This window comes from Cuculus canorus, chromosome 21, assembly GCF_017976375.1.
Source record: "Cuculus canorus isolate bCucCan1 chromosome 21, bCucCan1.pri, whole genome shotgun sequence".
Classification (NCBI taxonomy): Eukaryota; Metazoa; Chordata; class Aves; order Cuculiformes; family Cuculidae; genus Cuculus; species Cuculus canorus.
The window spans coordinates 4,393,313-4,408,155 of NC_071421.1; the positions used below are offsets into that span (position 1 = coordinate 4,393,313).

The 14,843-nt window shown below is 46.4% G+C and overlaps 1 protein-coding gene across 7 annotated transcripts in view; it reads left to right on the forward strand.

Moving 5' to 3' along the window:
- Positions 1 to 14,843, forward strand: part of PIK3CD (phosphatidylinositol-4,5-bisphosphate 3-kinase catalytic subunit delta) — a 49,275-nt gene that overhangs the window by 5,340 nt on the left and 29,092 nt on the right. For 2 of the 7 annotated variants that reach the window (XM_054085517.1, XM_054085524.1), the window contains exons 1-3: positions 11,201 to 11,325; positions 11,707 to 11,940; positions 12,500 to 12,672. The exons of 1 other annotated variant lie outside the window; for it this stretch is intronic. The gene's annotated coding sequence lies outside the window, so the exon portion shown is untranslated. Of the gene's footprint in view, positions 1 to 11,200; positions 11,326 to 11,706; positions 11,941 to 12,499; positions 12,673 to 14,843 lie in introns of those variants that run through there. 4 more of the 7 variants (XM_054085518.1, XM_054085522.1, XM_054085520.1 and 1 more) reach the window with 4 other exon arrangements.

The window sequence follows — 14,843 nt, forward strand, 5'->3', positions numbered from 1 at the left end:
TCTGGCTGGAATTGGAAATGTACAAATAGGAAATTGACTGCAAACTCTTCTAGTAAGCAATTAAAACTGCGTGCACACGGAAAGTGCCATCATCCAATTGTATCCTAGAATGGTTTGGGTTGTAGGGAACCTTAAAGCCCATCCAGTTCCACTCCCTTACCATGGGTAGGGACACCTCCCGCTGGATCAGGGGCTCCAAGCCCCGTACAACCTGGCCTTGAACACCTCCAGGGATGGGGAAGCCACAACTTCCCTGGACAACCAGGGAAGGAAGATGATTTAAATTGATTAAATAAATAAATCTCTTTCCTTTTTCTGGCCGTTGGGAGAACATGAGCTTCCAGGAGCGCAGTACTTTGGCTTTGAAAGGCAGCCATTGGGATGAGGACCTGGACAACATATGCTCAGAACGATGTAGCATGTCTTGCACATGCAAAACCCAGTCTCTAAATCATAATGATATACAATTTTCACAGAAGAATGTGCCTTTTTCTTCTCAAGTCCCAGAGAAAAGAAGCAAACACTGCAGTTATTGATGATGATAATTCCAGATGACCCCAAAAGGATGTGGTACAAGATACGTGTGTGGGAGTGAGTTTAGTTTTTTGTCAATAGCTTAGATACAATGCTTATCTTGAACACCTCTCCTGTGTGTCTTGCTTTGCTGTTTTGCATGTAATTCGCTTCTTATTGTGTATGTGCATGTAATGTTCCTTCTGTGTGCTCGTAGGCAGCACCTCTCCACCCAGTGTGTTCTTGGCTGCCATGGGAAGTGTCTCGTTTATCTGGGAAAGAGAGGAGATGTGGAGATGATGCCAGTCCTGAGCATTCTAATAGGAAGAAGGCTTATTCCTAGGGATATCACGGAAGGAGTGTATCTACACTTGGCTGGTTTGCACCTAGGCTTAGGGAGATGTCCATTCCTACCCTTATATAAAAATGTGGATATCAGCCTAGCACTGAGCAGCTCATTCCAAACAAACTGTGTGCCCGGACACCAATCTGAAGGGCTGAAATTATCCTTTGGGCTGTGACTTAGTGCTGGTTTCTGCACTGGGGCAGATGGTTTTGGTTTGGGGCCGGTGGAGAGCTTTCGTGAGGGCTCTTCCTCAGCAGAGTCCCTTATCTCTGTGTTTTAGGTGCCTGATTTAGGTGACTATTGGTTTGTGGTACGCTGTTCCCCCCTTTTAGCGGGAATTGCAGAAAAGCCAGCTATAAAGACAAGGAGAAAAAACAATCCCTTCCGTGATCCAATACTAAATGTTGCTGCTCCAACTGTCCTGGAAGGGAAACTGAGGCAGTGTGGCCAATGTCATGGAAAGGGGCATGGTGAGACCTGAAAAAACCCTTTGAGGCAGCAAATTTTGCAGCTTGAGTGCATCTTGCTGATGTGAGCCTCACTCAAATCCTGTCCGCTGCCTCATTTTAAATGATGATTCAGTAATAACAAACAGTCAGGACTTCTTTTATTTGGAGAGACTCACTCGTAATGTACAGTATAAGTGTTTAATGTAGTTAAGAGCTTGTAGTTAGTTTCCCAGTTCTGGTTCTGTTTAGGCTGACTGGAATGTTCGCTTCTGTGAAATACATCTTCTCTTCTTTGTAAGTATTTTTAAAGACTTAATGAAAACAAACATTATCTATTTCTGGACCAAAATCTGAGGGCAAAAATTTTGCACTTTCCTGCTATCGAAAAGAATTTGTTTTTCCTTCAACACAGTTCCCAGGGTAAAAATTGTAGTTCCACCTCCCGCTATGTAAATGATTCTTCATCAGTATGTCTCAGGTGGAAACTCCCCCATTCACAGATGGAAATTTTACTCTGCCGACGGTGAAAATAATAACTTTCTTTCAGCCCAAACCATTTATCTATTTAGGAAAAAAAAAAAGAAAAAAATTCCCTTCGCATTCCTTTTCTCCTTTTTGTTATTGATGACTCACGCAATGGCCTTTGCTACTTATTTCTGACTCTTAAGTGATTTTTCAGGTGGCTTCTAAAAAATTCTTAAAGCATTTGTCATTGGCATCTGCTTTGTTTTGTAACATGATGTGTATATTCCGCTTTTTATGCGGAAAGTCTATCTCTCTGAGTTCTGAATGTTGCTTTGTTTGGAATACACACTTTAAACATCAAATAAAATTAAACAAACAAAAGTCACCCAAACATAACAAACTCACGAGTCTGTGCAAAGCACTTAGTTCAGGCAAACACCTGCATCTTTGCGCTCAGTGTGCAGGCAGCCGCCCACACATCAGTTTGCAAGATCCGGTCTTATTGGAAACAATTAATAAGGACCCCCCCAAAATTCCCAATCTGGATGAAGGACATTTTTTTTTTGCCCTCTAACTTTGTTTGTGGTCTAGTTTTATATTTTTTTTGAGAGCCCAGCACTCGTGTGAATTTAAACTGTACTTCTGAGTGTGGGAAGACTGAGTGCTGCTTTTCTGGTGGTAAAGAAAAGGATCCAGAATCCCCTAACAGTAATTTCTAGTGTGGTTCAGTTAAACAGGCATTTACAACTCAGAATGATAAATGCGTGGTTTTATAAATCACCCACTTTCTGCAAAAAAAAGTACTCCCAAGAAATGGTATTGCCAGAAAATGAAAGGAAAGTTGTTTGTTTCTCCTGAAGAAGCGATAGTCACAAAAGGGATGTAACTTCTATCTGTTCTTGTTTGACATTCTTTGTATTGACCAGCCCAGAAGTGAGTTTTTTAGAAGCATTCTTGAGGGTGGAGAATGCTGTGTTGTATGTATGCAATTATATTTTGAAGTGATAAAGAAGCGAATGATATCTTGTGTTGAGACATTGATGCTTTGAAAGTGTGTGGCGCCACCAAAGACCTTGAATGACTTGTATAAACAGCAGAGCTTCACAAAACAGTGAAGCTTCAATGAGGGTGGTGAGACACTGGCAGATGTTGCCTAGGGAAGCTGTGGCTGCCCCATCCCTGGAGGTGTTCCAGGCCAGGTTGGATGGGCCTTGGGCAGCCTGAGCCAGTGGGAGGTGTCCCTGCCCATGGCAGGGGGTTGGAACTGGATGATCTCTAAGGTCCCTTCCAACCCAAACCATTCCATGATTCTATTGTATGAAAATGCCCAATGAAACACAGAACTAATTATCTGTATTCTGCATTCAGAGAAACGGGTGAAACAACTTATTAAAAGCTATGGGAAGTATGAGGAGGAGAACACGAGCACCTTACTTCAGGTCCTGTCCTTGAAACGCTACATCTTGGATTTTTCAGAGCAGCGTGTGTGATTTTGGAGGGGATTTTTGTTGGTGTTGGTTTGGTTTTGCGTTTTTCCCCAAACCATTGTGTTACGTTTTTTGCAGTCAGTAACTCAAACTGTACCCCTGGCAGAGCTGTAGCTTTGTGTATCTTGCAGAACTGTGTCAGTAGCATCTCCTCCTGTCTACCATTTGACTAATACCTTCCACTTGGTTCTCTGGGATATTGTGCTGCTTGCAACCCCAACAATTTAGAGAACTTGCTTTTTCCTTAACACAACGCTTGGCATGGGCAGAGATTATAGCCTTGAAATTCTGATGAAGAAACAACCAAGGAGGTATCAGACGAAGCTGATGAAGCAGGTTCATTTTGATAACCTCCTAAGAACAACTGCCTCTGGGGATTTTTCTCCTTTAGAAGTCCTGTGGTGTTGCTGATGATCAAGATAGGCGTCTCGGTTTCTTGCTGCAACTAATTCAGGTCAGTTCTTGTTGCTTATTTTTCCTCTGCAAACATTTATGGGGAAATCATGGAGGAATGCACTGCTCTTAAGTCTGCCGTGTCCTTCATTTAAATTCATAGTCACACAAATAAAACAGTGTTTTTATCTGAGCAAGGGTGCCAAAGTACGCCATTCTGGCCTTCATCAAGAGAGCTGAATGCCTTTGTCGTCATTCTCCCTTCTCTCTGTCAGCCAGGAGTCCCAGGTTTGGCACTATTTCAGAGGCTCTTCGAACAAACAGGTCCTTGAATCCTACCCCTAACAATTCACCATCAGCTCGTGTACAGTTCATGGAAAGATTTTTCCTTAGTGAGTTTTTCATTTGAATGCGTATCTATGAAGAGAAAAACATGCTGAGGCTTTGTCATGGCTTTCTTCTCTGAAATATCTCTTGTGACATTATCAACAAGCAAACTGTGGCCTTGTTCTTGAAAGAAAAATAATTCATCTTATAACCACGGTGCACTCATCCCTCTCAAAGTCCAAGCTGTGAAATAACTGCTATGTTTTTCTTCAGAGGAATCTCCTTCTCCTAGGAAGGTTGCTTGAAGATAAATGAAGAACAGGAGGAAAACAGGATCTGTTTCAGGGTTGGTTAAGGATGTGTGCCTCGGGATGAGACAGGTTAGCAGTACATGGAGGTGGGCAGTGAAGAGCTAGGTCCTGCCCATTGTCCCTGTATCTGTGATCCCCCCAGGCTGATGAAACCCAGGCTGGGTAAAACTGGTAAATATGCTTGTGATCCTTTGGGTTTTGTTCCCGCAAACATCCTCGCTTGGTGTTTGTCCCCTGCCTTGTCCTTGGCAGGAGATATGCCGCTTTTGTGGGACTGGAGCTGGGGGAAAGTGGAACCTAAGACATGTGATGGTGATCTCTTGAGGGGTGGTAGCTTTTGTCTACATTTTAAGAGGGTGTTGTGGTGAATTTCTCCTCTCAGTTTTATTCAACACAGCCTTTTGCTAGTTTCTGTTTTCTCTAGAGACCCATGTCAGGGGCTACTGCCCTGCAATCCTTGCACTGCTGCCTGCGACAAATCCTCGTTTCCCATCCATGCTGCTCTGCCCAGGAAAATCGCCTGTGTGCCCTCACAGTCTCCCTCCTCCTTCCACCCCTTCCTCAGCCCTGGCAGGACTAAGTGTTAACCTAGGAACTGTGGGATCACCTTCCTTGCAGTTCTTTCCTGGGTAGTCATTGTCCATCGTCTTTTTACATTTCCACAAGTCATGGGTCAAGATATGCTTTCTGCCCTTTGTCCAGTCACCTCCCAACCTACTGGAATTATTCTGGAACTAACTGGTTTCTGTACTCACCATTTCCTTGTTTTCCTTCTGATTATTATTTCTTCTTCTCCTCGCTGAATATTTAAATGTTCTACAAGTAAATTTACATTATCCTAATGAAACAAGTGCTTTAGTGATGACACCAGTGATCTAGTTAGGGTTGTTCAGCCTGGAGAAGAGAAGGCTCTGAGGAGAACTTATAGTGACCTTCCAGTACCTGAAGGGGCTGCAGGAAAGCTGGAGAGCGGCTGTTCACAAAGGCTTGTAGCAATATGATGAGGGGCAATGAGTGTAAACTGGAGAGAGGCAGATTTAGACCAGACATAAGGAGGAATTTCATCACTATGAGAGTGGTGAGGCCCTGGCCCAGGTTGCCCAGAGAAGTTGTGGCTGCCCCATCCCTGGAGGTGTTCAAGGCCAGGTTGGATGGGGTTTGGAGCAACCTGATCTGGTGGGAGTTCTCCCTCCCCATGGCAGGGGGGTTGGAACTAGATGATCTTTAAGGTCCCTTCCAACCCAAACTGTTCTATGATCCTAATAGCCAAACTTCCCTTCAGTGTGCACATTGCTTGCTTGCAAGAAAGCCTAGTAAAAAAATCCTAACAAAGAATGAAAAGCCCATGGCAAAGCAGCATTATGTTATAGCACAGAGACCTTTGGTGTAAGAAGTCAAAAGAAAGTGTGATCTTCAAATCTTGAAGCACTGTTTGGTTTGCCTGTAGGCATTTCTTAGTGAAGGCTGTATCCTGTGGCTATGCTCGTACAGATGAGCTCTGCTGCTTACCTCTGCTGGTGTAGATCAGCGTTGTACACTTCATGCAGCTATGATCCTATTTCAGATCTTGTTGCCAAAAATAACCTCTTTTGACTTTTAAATAAGAGCAAGTTACCAGCCGTATTTGCAGACCAACTGCATAGGTGAAGCAAAAACGTGGTTTCCCGCCTGTTTGGTGGTGTTAACCACATGGAGCAAATAGTTTCAACTCTCCTGAAACTGCTCTGTCTTCCTGTTTGCTTTGTGGTGCAATAAAATGTGGCAAGTTTGGTGGGTTTTTTTATTTGTATGTTTGTTTAACCCGGACACCATTAAGTGGAGGATAAGAGAGGCTACTTCCAGCCTTGTCTGTAGAGGTGATAAAAATAAACCTTAGAAGTTGTGCTGCCCCATCCCTGGAGGTAGTCAAGGCCAGGCTGGATGGGGCTTTGAGCAACCTGATCCAGTGGAAGGTGTCCCTGCACTTAACCGGTTAAAGTCCCTTCCAACCCAAACCGTTCTATGACTCTGTTTACTAAAATTGCCCACATCTGTGTGGCTCAGGACCCAGGAGGGCAGTCACAGTGTTTTTCCCCCCAGGTGCCCCATTTGCAGTTGAAAGTGTTTTTTGCCATGCAATCTTGTAAATACCAAGACGCTGTGGTTACATTATTTGCTTGTCATCCTCTTTCTCCTCCTGCTCCCTTTTCCTCAAAAAGCTGGCCAGCTGTCTCATCTAAGCTATGAACATTGGCTGAATTTCTCATACAGCAAACTGGTGCAGAGAAGGAATTTGGAAGGGAGATGGTTAGGAGCTATACAGCCAGTGTTTCCAACCCTTTCCATTTCATAAAGCGATGCCAAGAGGGTAAGCGATGAGGAAGAATGGTCTACCTGTAGCAGTGATGAAAGAAACCCCCCTGAAAAAAAGACTTGAGGATAAATGCTTAGAGCTATGAAAGACTGATAATTAAGAGGAAGGGCTCAAAAAAGTCGTTGTTGAAGAAAAGGGGCATAAAAAGAAAGTATTCGTGTGAGTAGTCGTCATAACTGAAGTACAGCCAGAAGATGAAAAGAAAACCACCCTTTAGATTTGGCTTTGATAAATACTGACAGCAGCCCTTAACTTGAGCCAAGAACCGCGGTCTCCTCTCTCTCCTTGGAGCTCCAGGCACTCCTTATCCTGTACAGAACTGTCCCCTGAGCCAGCAGCTGTGTGATGCAGAATGTCTGCAAGCTCAGCATCCCTTTCCTCCTGTCCATTTGCCTTTCAGCTGTTTAGTTCGATGCTAACCCTGGGTAGTCTGCAGTGCCTGCCCTTTATAATGCAGTTGGAGAGAATATCCCTTCTTGTCTACAAATGCAGTCGTTTATGTATGGCAAATACTAATTTTTTAAATGAAAGTCAGTTTGTGTTACCCAACAACTATGTTGACATCAAGTTTAGATACTATATTTTACTGTTTTGCCTGATGCTTATCTTGGAATTAAACTGTAGCTGCCACTCGTTACCCTATTTTTTAGTACTATGGGGCTTCTAACTGTGGACAGAGCTGCTGTGTCCCCGTGGCACAGATCAGACCTGGTAATTATACGATAAGTGACTATTACTCTCTCCTCTGCACTCTCCTAATGAGTCCTGTGTAAAATTTGGACCACAGTGTGACAGTCATGAATACCAGGCTGGGCTCTGCATCCTTCGCCAAGCAAGATAAGGTTGACACCTGATCAGCAAATGCATGAAACTGTGTTTCTGCAAACTCACTAGAATAAATGACGTGGAGCGCAGACCCACTGTGTGACACGAGAAATTAAGAGCTGAGAATACCAAATAAACCTTTCAGCATTTTGTGGGTAAATTTTTACTAGATCGGCATGGCATGGAGATGGTCTTTTTGGACTGCTGTGCCAAACACCTTCCTGGTGGTGGATGCATGTGAAATAATGTCATGTGGATGCCAACAGCCCTTCTCAGCTGTGTTTTCTTCAAACCCATTAATGCTGTTTTGTTCCCATAGAATCACTAGGTTGGAAGAGACATTTGAGATCATCAAGTCTAACCATACCTGTCCACTACTAAACCATATTCCTGAGCACTTCATCTACCTATCTTTCAAATACCTCCAGGGATGGTGACTCAACCACCTCACTGGGCAGCCTGATAACCCTTTTGGTGAAGAAAATTTTCCTGATGTCTAATCGGAACTTCCTCTGGTGCAACTTGAGGCCATAACACAACTGACCCTTCCCTTCTGATCCTCCTGGAGGTCTTGGATCTCTAGCCTAGCAGGTTGCAATTCTTTTTCTGACTTTCAGTTCTTTTTTCCTTTCCCTACGGTTTCTGTTGTCCAATTTCTCACCGGTCATGTGAGCAAATTGTCCTATATGTGTTCAGGGCAGTCCTATATGTAGAACTTGGAGATAATGAATAGAAAACCTGTTGAGAAGGAAAAAAAATTGCAGAAGAGAAACACAAATTCCTGTAAACAGACTGTTAAAAAATATCCTTAACATATGTCAGGACCTATGATTTAAAGTAGACAGTTTCCGCGTTTGAAAAGGTCACTTTAAGGCATGATAGTAGATTCAAATGGAGTAGAGGAATGAATGTTTCAACAGTCACATTTTGTACTGATGGTAAGATATGTGTTGCCAAATAGTAACGTTTAGGGAAAAAAAAAAAGATGAGTCAGATTGCAAGAATAATGAGCATTTCTTGGATTATAACATGGAAAAAAAGAGAATTTATACCTTAATCACATGCCTCCAGTAGTTGAAGCTTCAGGAAAAAAGATGATTCTGGGTGTCGTAAAATTGCAGGACACTAACCGTGTCCTGTACCAAGACTGTTTGTTTCCATGTGTGGGAGTGAAATAATTAAAAAGCACAACTCCAGGACCGCAGTCTCTTATTATTCCTGCCCCAAAGTGCCATGGGCACTTCTCAAATGCAAGAGGAGATGTGTGAAAAGAAAGATATTTTCTTCAAATCAGCAAATGGTCTTTGGGTTTCTAATTGCTGCTGAAAATTTAATGAGACAGAGGAGAGTGATTGTCTTTGAACACTGGAGACATTTCTTATCCCCATCTGCTGCCGCTTTGGAACCACTACTTTTCCGTGACAAATCGGGGAGACGCTCTGTGCAAAAGGGCGGTAGCAGCCCCACAGGGAGTCTGAGAAGTGGCCAACCCTCGTGGCACCTTGGGGCTCTGGTGGGATAGATCCCTGGATGATGATTTGATGCCCGAGTGGGTTTCCCCTGCAGCCAACAGACCTGTACAGCAGGATGGGGGAGAAATAAATGGGTGGATAGCCTCATGTCCTCAGTATTCAGCATATAAAGGTGTATTTAGTTCCCCTCACTCCCCTAATTACAGGCACTAATGAAACGCAAGGTGTGCTACAACCTATTGCTCCTCCTGCACCTTGCCTGCCATGCAGGCATTTCTTCTCATCCCCTAAATTACTCGACTCTTCTTTGAGATTTAGGGTCCTCCCCATCCTTACTGCACAAAGCTTCCACGGGATGGAACAATTGCATGACTGTCAAAGGAGCCCTTTCTAGGGAAGGAGTGAATCCCAAACCATTTTCCATCTCGTCTGTGAGTGTTTTGGCCCGTATTTGTGGATTTAGGGCTTAACTAATATTGTATCTTACAGTAAGTCCTTCAACTCTGGCACTGATAGAGCTATCATCTGTGTTACCAGCAGCGTCCCTGCTGCGTGCGCATTGTCAGCTGCGTCAGGCGTGAAACGCTTTGGATGTTTTCTGTCCTTGGCTGCCAGGACTGATGTCTCCTGGCGGTGTCACATTGCACAAGAACCGGTGCTGCACAGATCCAGTTAGAGTGACCTGTACGAACAAAGGTGACTGCTGTGCAGTGCTGGATTACTGGAGCATAACGTGATGTCCTCACTGCAGGGTTACTGGTGTGTGACACGCAGCTGCAGCCGTGCATTCCCTGGGCCTTGGTGCAGAACGGAGGGTGCAGGATCGGTGCTGTGCCATGCAGGGATGTGGGTACACAGTTCCTCTCACGCAATGCCCAATGCAGGGATTTGGGCACGCTATTCCTTGCACGCCGTGCCTGCTGCAGGGATTTGGGTGCTGGTTCCTTGCACACTGTGCCCGCTGCAGGGATGTCATCCAGAGGGACCTGGGCAAGCTGGAGAAGTGGGCCTGTGAGAAACTCATGAGGTTCAACAAGGGCAAGTGCAAGGGGCAATCCCCAATTTCAGTGCACGATGGGGGATAATGTGATTGAGAGCAGCCCTGCAGAGAAGGACTTGGGGTGCTGGGAGATAAGAAGCTTGACAGGAGCTGGCAATGTGCGCTCACAGCCCAAAAATCAACCGTGTCCTGGGCTGCATCCAAAGCAGTGTGGCCAGCAGGGAGGGAGGGGATTCTGCCCCTCTATTCCTTCTCTTGTGAGATCTCATCTGGAGGATTGTGTCGAGTTTTGGAATCCTCAACATAAGAAGGAGATGGAGCTGTTGGAACGGCTCCAGAGGAGGCCACAAGGATGATCAGAGGGTTGGAGCACCTCCTGTACGAGGACAGGCTGAGAGAGTTGGGGTTGTTCAGCCTGGAGAAGAGAAGGCTCGCAGAAGACCTTAGAGTGACCTTCCAGTACCTGAAGAGGCTACAGGAAAGCTGGAGAGGGAGTGTTTACAAAGGTTTGTAGTGATAGGACTGGGGACAATGGGTATAAACTGGAGAGGGGCAGATTTAGGTTGGTCATAAGGAGGAATTTCCTCACCATGAGAGTGGTGAGGCCCTGGCCCAGGTTGCCCAGGGAAGCTGTGGCTGCCCCATCCCTGGAGGTGTTCCAGGCCAGGTTGGATGGGCCTTGGGCAGCCTGATCCAGTGGGAGGTGTCCCTGCCCATGGCAGGGGGTTGGAACTGGATGATCTTTAAGGTCCCTTCCAACCCAAACTATTCTATAATTGTATGACTCGGATGCCCAGTTCCTCACACACCATTCCCGGTGTAGAAGCTTAGATGTGTGCTTCCTCGCACACTGTGCCCGATGTGGGGACTTGGGCTCTCAGTTCTACGCCTGCTACAGTCTCTGTGTGCCTGTGTGGGGTCTGTGTGTCTCGTTGAGGGTCTCTGGGTGCCTGTGCGGGGTCTGTGTGTCCCGTTGAGGGTCTCCGGGTGCTTGTGCGGGGTCTGTGTGTCCCGTTGAGGGTCTCCGGATGCCTGTGTGGGGTCTGTGTGTCCCATTGAGGGTCTCTGGGTGCCTGTGTGGGGTCTGTGTGTCCTGTTGCGGGTCTCTGTGTCCCCTTGTGGGTCTCTGGGTGCCTGTGTGGTGTCCGTGTGTCCCGATGCGGGTCTGTGTGTCCCATTGAGGGTCTCTGTGTGCTTGTGTGGTGTCTGTGTGTCCCGTTGAGGGTCTCTGGGTGCCTGTGCGGTGTCCGTGTGTCCCGATGCGGGTCTGTCTGTCCCGTTGCGGGTCTCCGGATGCCGTTTCGGTGCGGGGCCAGGGGTGGCGCTTTGCAATCAGTGTCTGGGCGGTGTCGGAGCTCGGCAGCAGCTTTGAGCAGCATCGCAGGTGAGCGGGGAGCTCGGAGACCCGGGGGGGGACCGGGACAGGCTGGGGGGGGTCCCTTGGTGGCGGTGGGGAGGAGCAGGGGGCAGCCCCTGTCCGCTTGCGTTGGCTCCGGGATGCTCAGCCCATCCTCCCCATCTCTATCTCTGCTGTTTGTGGCAAAGCCTCATCGCTCCTCCCTTGCTTTTCCCCTACCATCCATAAGGAAAAGCACCTCTGCTTTAGGAAAACGGGTGGTTTTCATGCTAGGCAGTTGGATATGGATTCTCACAGCTCTGTGGGTCATCCCTTTGAGCTGTATCCCACCCCCAGGAATCACTGTGCTGGCACCAGTGCTCTCAGTTTGCAGGCAGGAGGGTGCCAGCCGTGTTTCTCTTTCGGCAGGGAATTGCATGGTGTCACCGTTTAGCTTAGCTCAAATCAGGACAGTCACCACTCGCATCACCTGCTGACCCTCACCAGGGCTCTCGTCCTGCTTGGATTTCTTCCCAGTCTTTACCTGGAAGGTTTGGCGCTTGGCACCTTGTTTCTGCAGTTTGGAATCACCTAGAGATTTGTGTGTGCTTGGCAACATCTGGTCATCCGCAGCTGCTCTGACATTGGGGTTGTGCTGCCAAGGTTGGTCGCAAACAGCGGTGTGTATTTCTGCTACGGGTTAGCTTTGGATTGTGTGTTTTGGCAGGGCATGAGGAAACCTTTCAGAGCTCTCTTAATGCCAAAGCACAGCGTGCTGCGTGTGCTCCAGATGGGAACCTGAAAGCAAAGAAAGTTGAGGGTAGTGGTGGAAGGTCGTTAGAAGCGTACGGCTTATTTTTCATTTTCATCAGCAAGACGTGTTTGGGTTTCTGGTATCGTCCACTCGTGGGAGCAGTTGAAAAAGGCTAATTTCAGCAACCTCTTCAGCCAAAAGCTTTCGTTTATCACAACTTCCTCCAACTCCCAGGCTATGCCTGTGTTAGCAGTAATAGCAAAAGTGCAAAAATCCCAAACCACTTTGCCAGCATTTAGGAATTGCGACACTCTCAGTGAGATATACTTGTGCCTATGAGAGAACTGAAACACGGAGGAGTTAGCTGTTTGAAGTCATGCATCAATTGTCAGGGCTGGGAATGGAACTTTGCAAGTTGTCAGTTTTCAAGCTTTTGCTTTAACCACTAAATATACTTTTTCCTACTAGATGCTTCCTCAGACAACACTGAAAGCGTAGTTGATTGATTGTGAACTTGCATAAAAGGCTGCTTGAAAATTTCCACCAGAACAAGGCTCTTAAGTCCTCTCATCAGATGCTTTTCTTACTCGCTGATGTTCCTCTGCCTCTCTCTAGCGATACTATTTTACGTCCAGAATGAGGTATGGCTTTACGTTTCCATTTCTCTTAAGTTGCTTTTCCTGTGCTGTTTCCCTCCCTCTGGCTACTACTTGTGGTTGGATCTAAGGCCCTGCTGAGGTTGAATAGAATCATAGAATCACCAGGTTGGAAAGGACCCACTGGGTCATTGAGTCCAACCATTCCTAACACTCCCTACACCATGCCCCTCAGCACCTCGTCCACCCGTCCCTTAAACCCCTCTAGGGAAGGTGACTCCACACCCTCCCTTGGCAGCTGTTCCAGTGCCCAATGACCCTTTCCGTGAAAAATTTTTTCCTGATGTCCAGCCTGAACTTCCCCTGGCGGAGCTTGAGGCCATTCCCCCTTGTCCTGTCCTCAGTCACTTGGGAGAAGAGCCCAGCTCCCTCCTCTCCACAACCTCCTTTCAGGTAGTTGTAGAGAGCAATAAGGTCTCCCCTCAGCCTCCTCTTCTCCAGGCTAAACACCCCCAGGTCCCTCAGCCGCTCCTCGTCAGACTTGTTCTCCAGCACCTTCACCAGCTTCGTTGCTCTTCTCTGGACACACTCCAGAGCCTCAACATCCTTCTTGTGGTGAGGGGCCCAGAACTGAACACAGTACTCAAGGTGCAGTCTCACCAGTGCCGAGTACAGAGGGAGAATAACCTCCCTGGACCTGCTGGTCACGCCAAATGATGGGCTATCACTCTGATGCTCTCTCTCCAGCTGCTCTGGAGCTGGGAGCCCCATGGAACTGCAGCCTGCTTTTATCACGATGTGTACATTCTGCTTTCCTATCTCTTTCCTTGCTGACACCCCCTTTCATCATCAACCCTGCACACAAACAAGGTTATCTCCAGTTCAGATTACATTAGTGTAGTTCTGCTTCCCATTACTTTTCTCTGTGAGCCTTTTTTATGGGGATGTGCATGTGTAAGGCGGGCATTGAGCAACACAAATGCTCAAAGTAAAGGAACCTTTCTTTCAAGAAGGGAAGGGTGGAAGTCAAGGGATGCTTTGGATCCAGTGGTTGTTCAAAGCCTGATCCTTGCAGTCTCCAAATAGCAAGAACGCTTCCTTGGAAGGTAGAAAAATACGTTCTTCGCTACTGACAGCAGAGAAGATGCTGATTTTGGTGCATAAGTGCTGATTTATATAAGCCCCTCTAGTAGGGAAGGGGATGCTCTGTAGTGTTTTAGAGGCCTGAAGAGTTAGGTGGGTGTATTTTCATCCGTTGTTCAGTAATCCTCGGCAAATTCCATTGTATGTCTGCTCAGTCTTATTGTTTGTGTAAGCAAAACAGGGAGTAAAGGTGATTAATCAGAGGCTTATAAATCTCTCATAAAAGGCATTATCAAACCAATGTAATTATGTGTCTCCTATATAGAGTTGAATGAACAATAAACTGCTGTTAAAAGAATGAATCTGAGCAGGGAATTGTGTGGCAGGATAGAAGAGATCAATGTACAAAACAGAAGCTGATAATATGCAAACCCTTTTATATGTGGTGGGAGGTAGAAGTCTCATTATGGTAAATATAGGAGATTAGAATATTCTAAACTAGGCTATGAGGAAATGAACCCTGAGGATACAAAAGCATTGATTTTAGGGGTTCTTCAGTACTTGAATGCTTCTCTGTGCCTTTTCATGGGGTCCTAATTCTTTCCTACCTAGTTCATGGGCCAAGTCTTACATTTGTGTATATGTGCTGAAGGAGGACCAGGGACAATTAGAGCTCTGGTGCAACTGGAGCCACTACTGAAGGTGCAACACTGTCAGGGAAACTGAAAGAGAGCAGTGATGGTCTAACAGCACAGTTGGGATGCAGATCCATGTTTTACAGGAAGTTGTAAAGGAAACACTTGTTGACGCAAGAGCAAGATCCATCCTATTAATGCAATCTCTAAAATGAATGACATTAGCAGGTATTCAAGAAGCAAAGCCATTCTTCTGGCATAGAAGGCTGCTGCTAGCTGAATGTCGAGGCTCAGAGTTGCTCTTGAGGACAGTCTGCAGAGGATGGCTGTCAGTTCTCTTGTTCAGTTTGCTGTGGATCCTGTCGGCTGGCTAGAGCATCGAGTCCAACTGCTGCCTTGGAGACCCCAGCGTAGTTGGTGTGAGGAGGGCAGCACAGCAGGCGCTTGCACCTCTGCAGGCTGGCATTCTCTGAGGCTCCAACACCTCTCACCAGCATG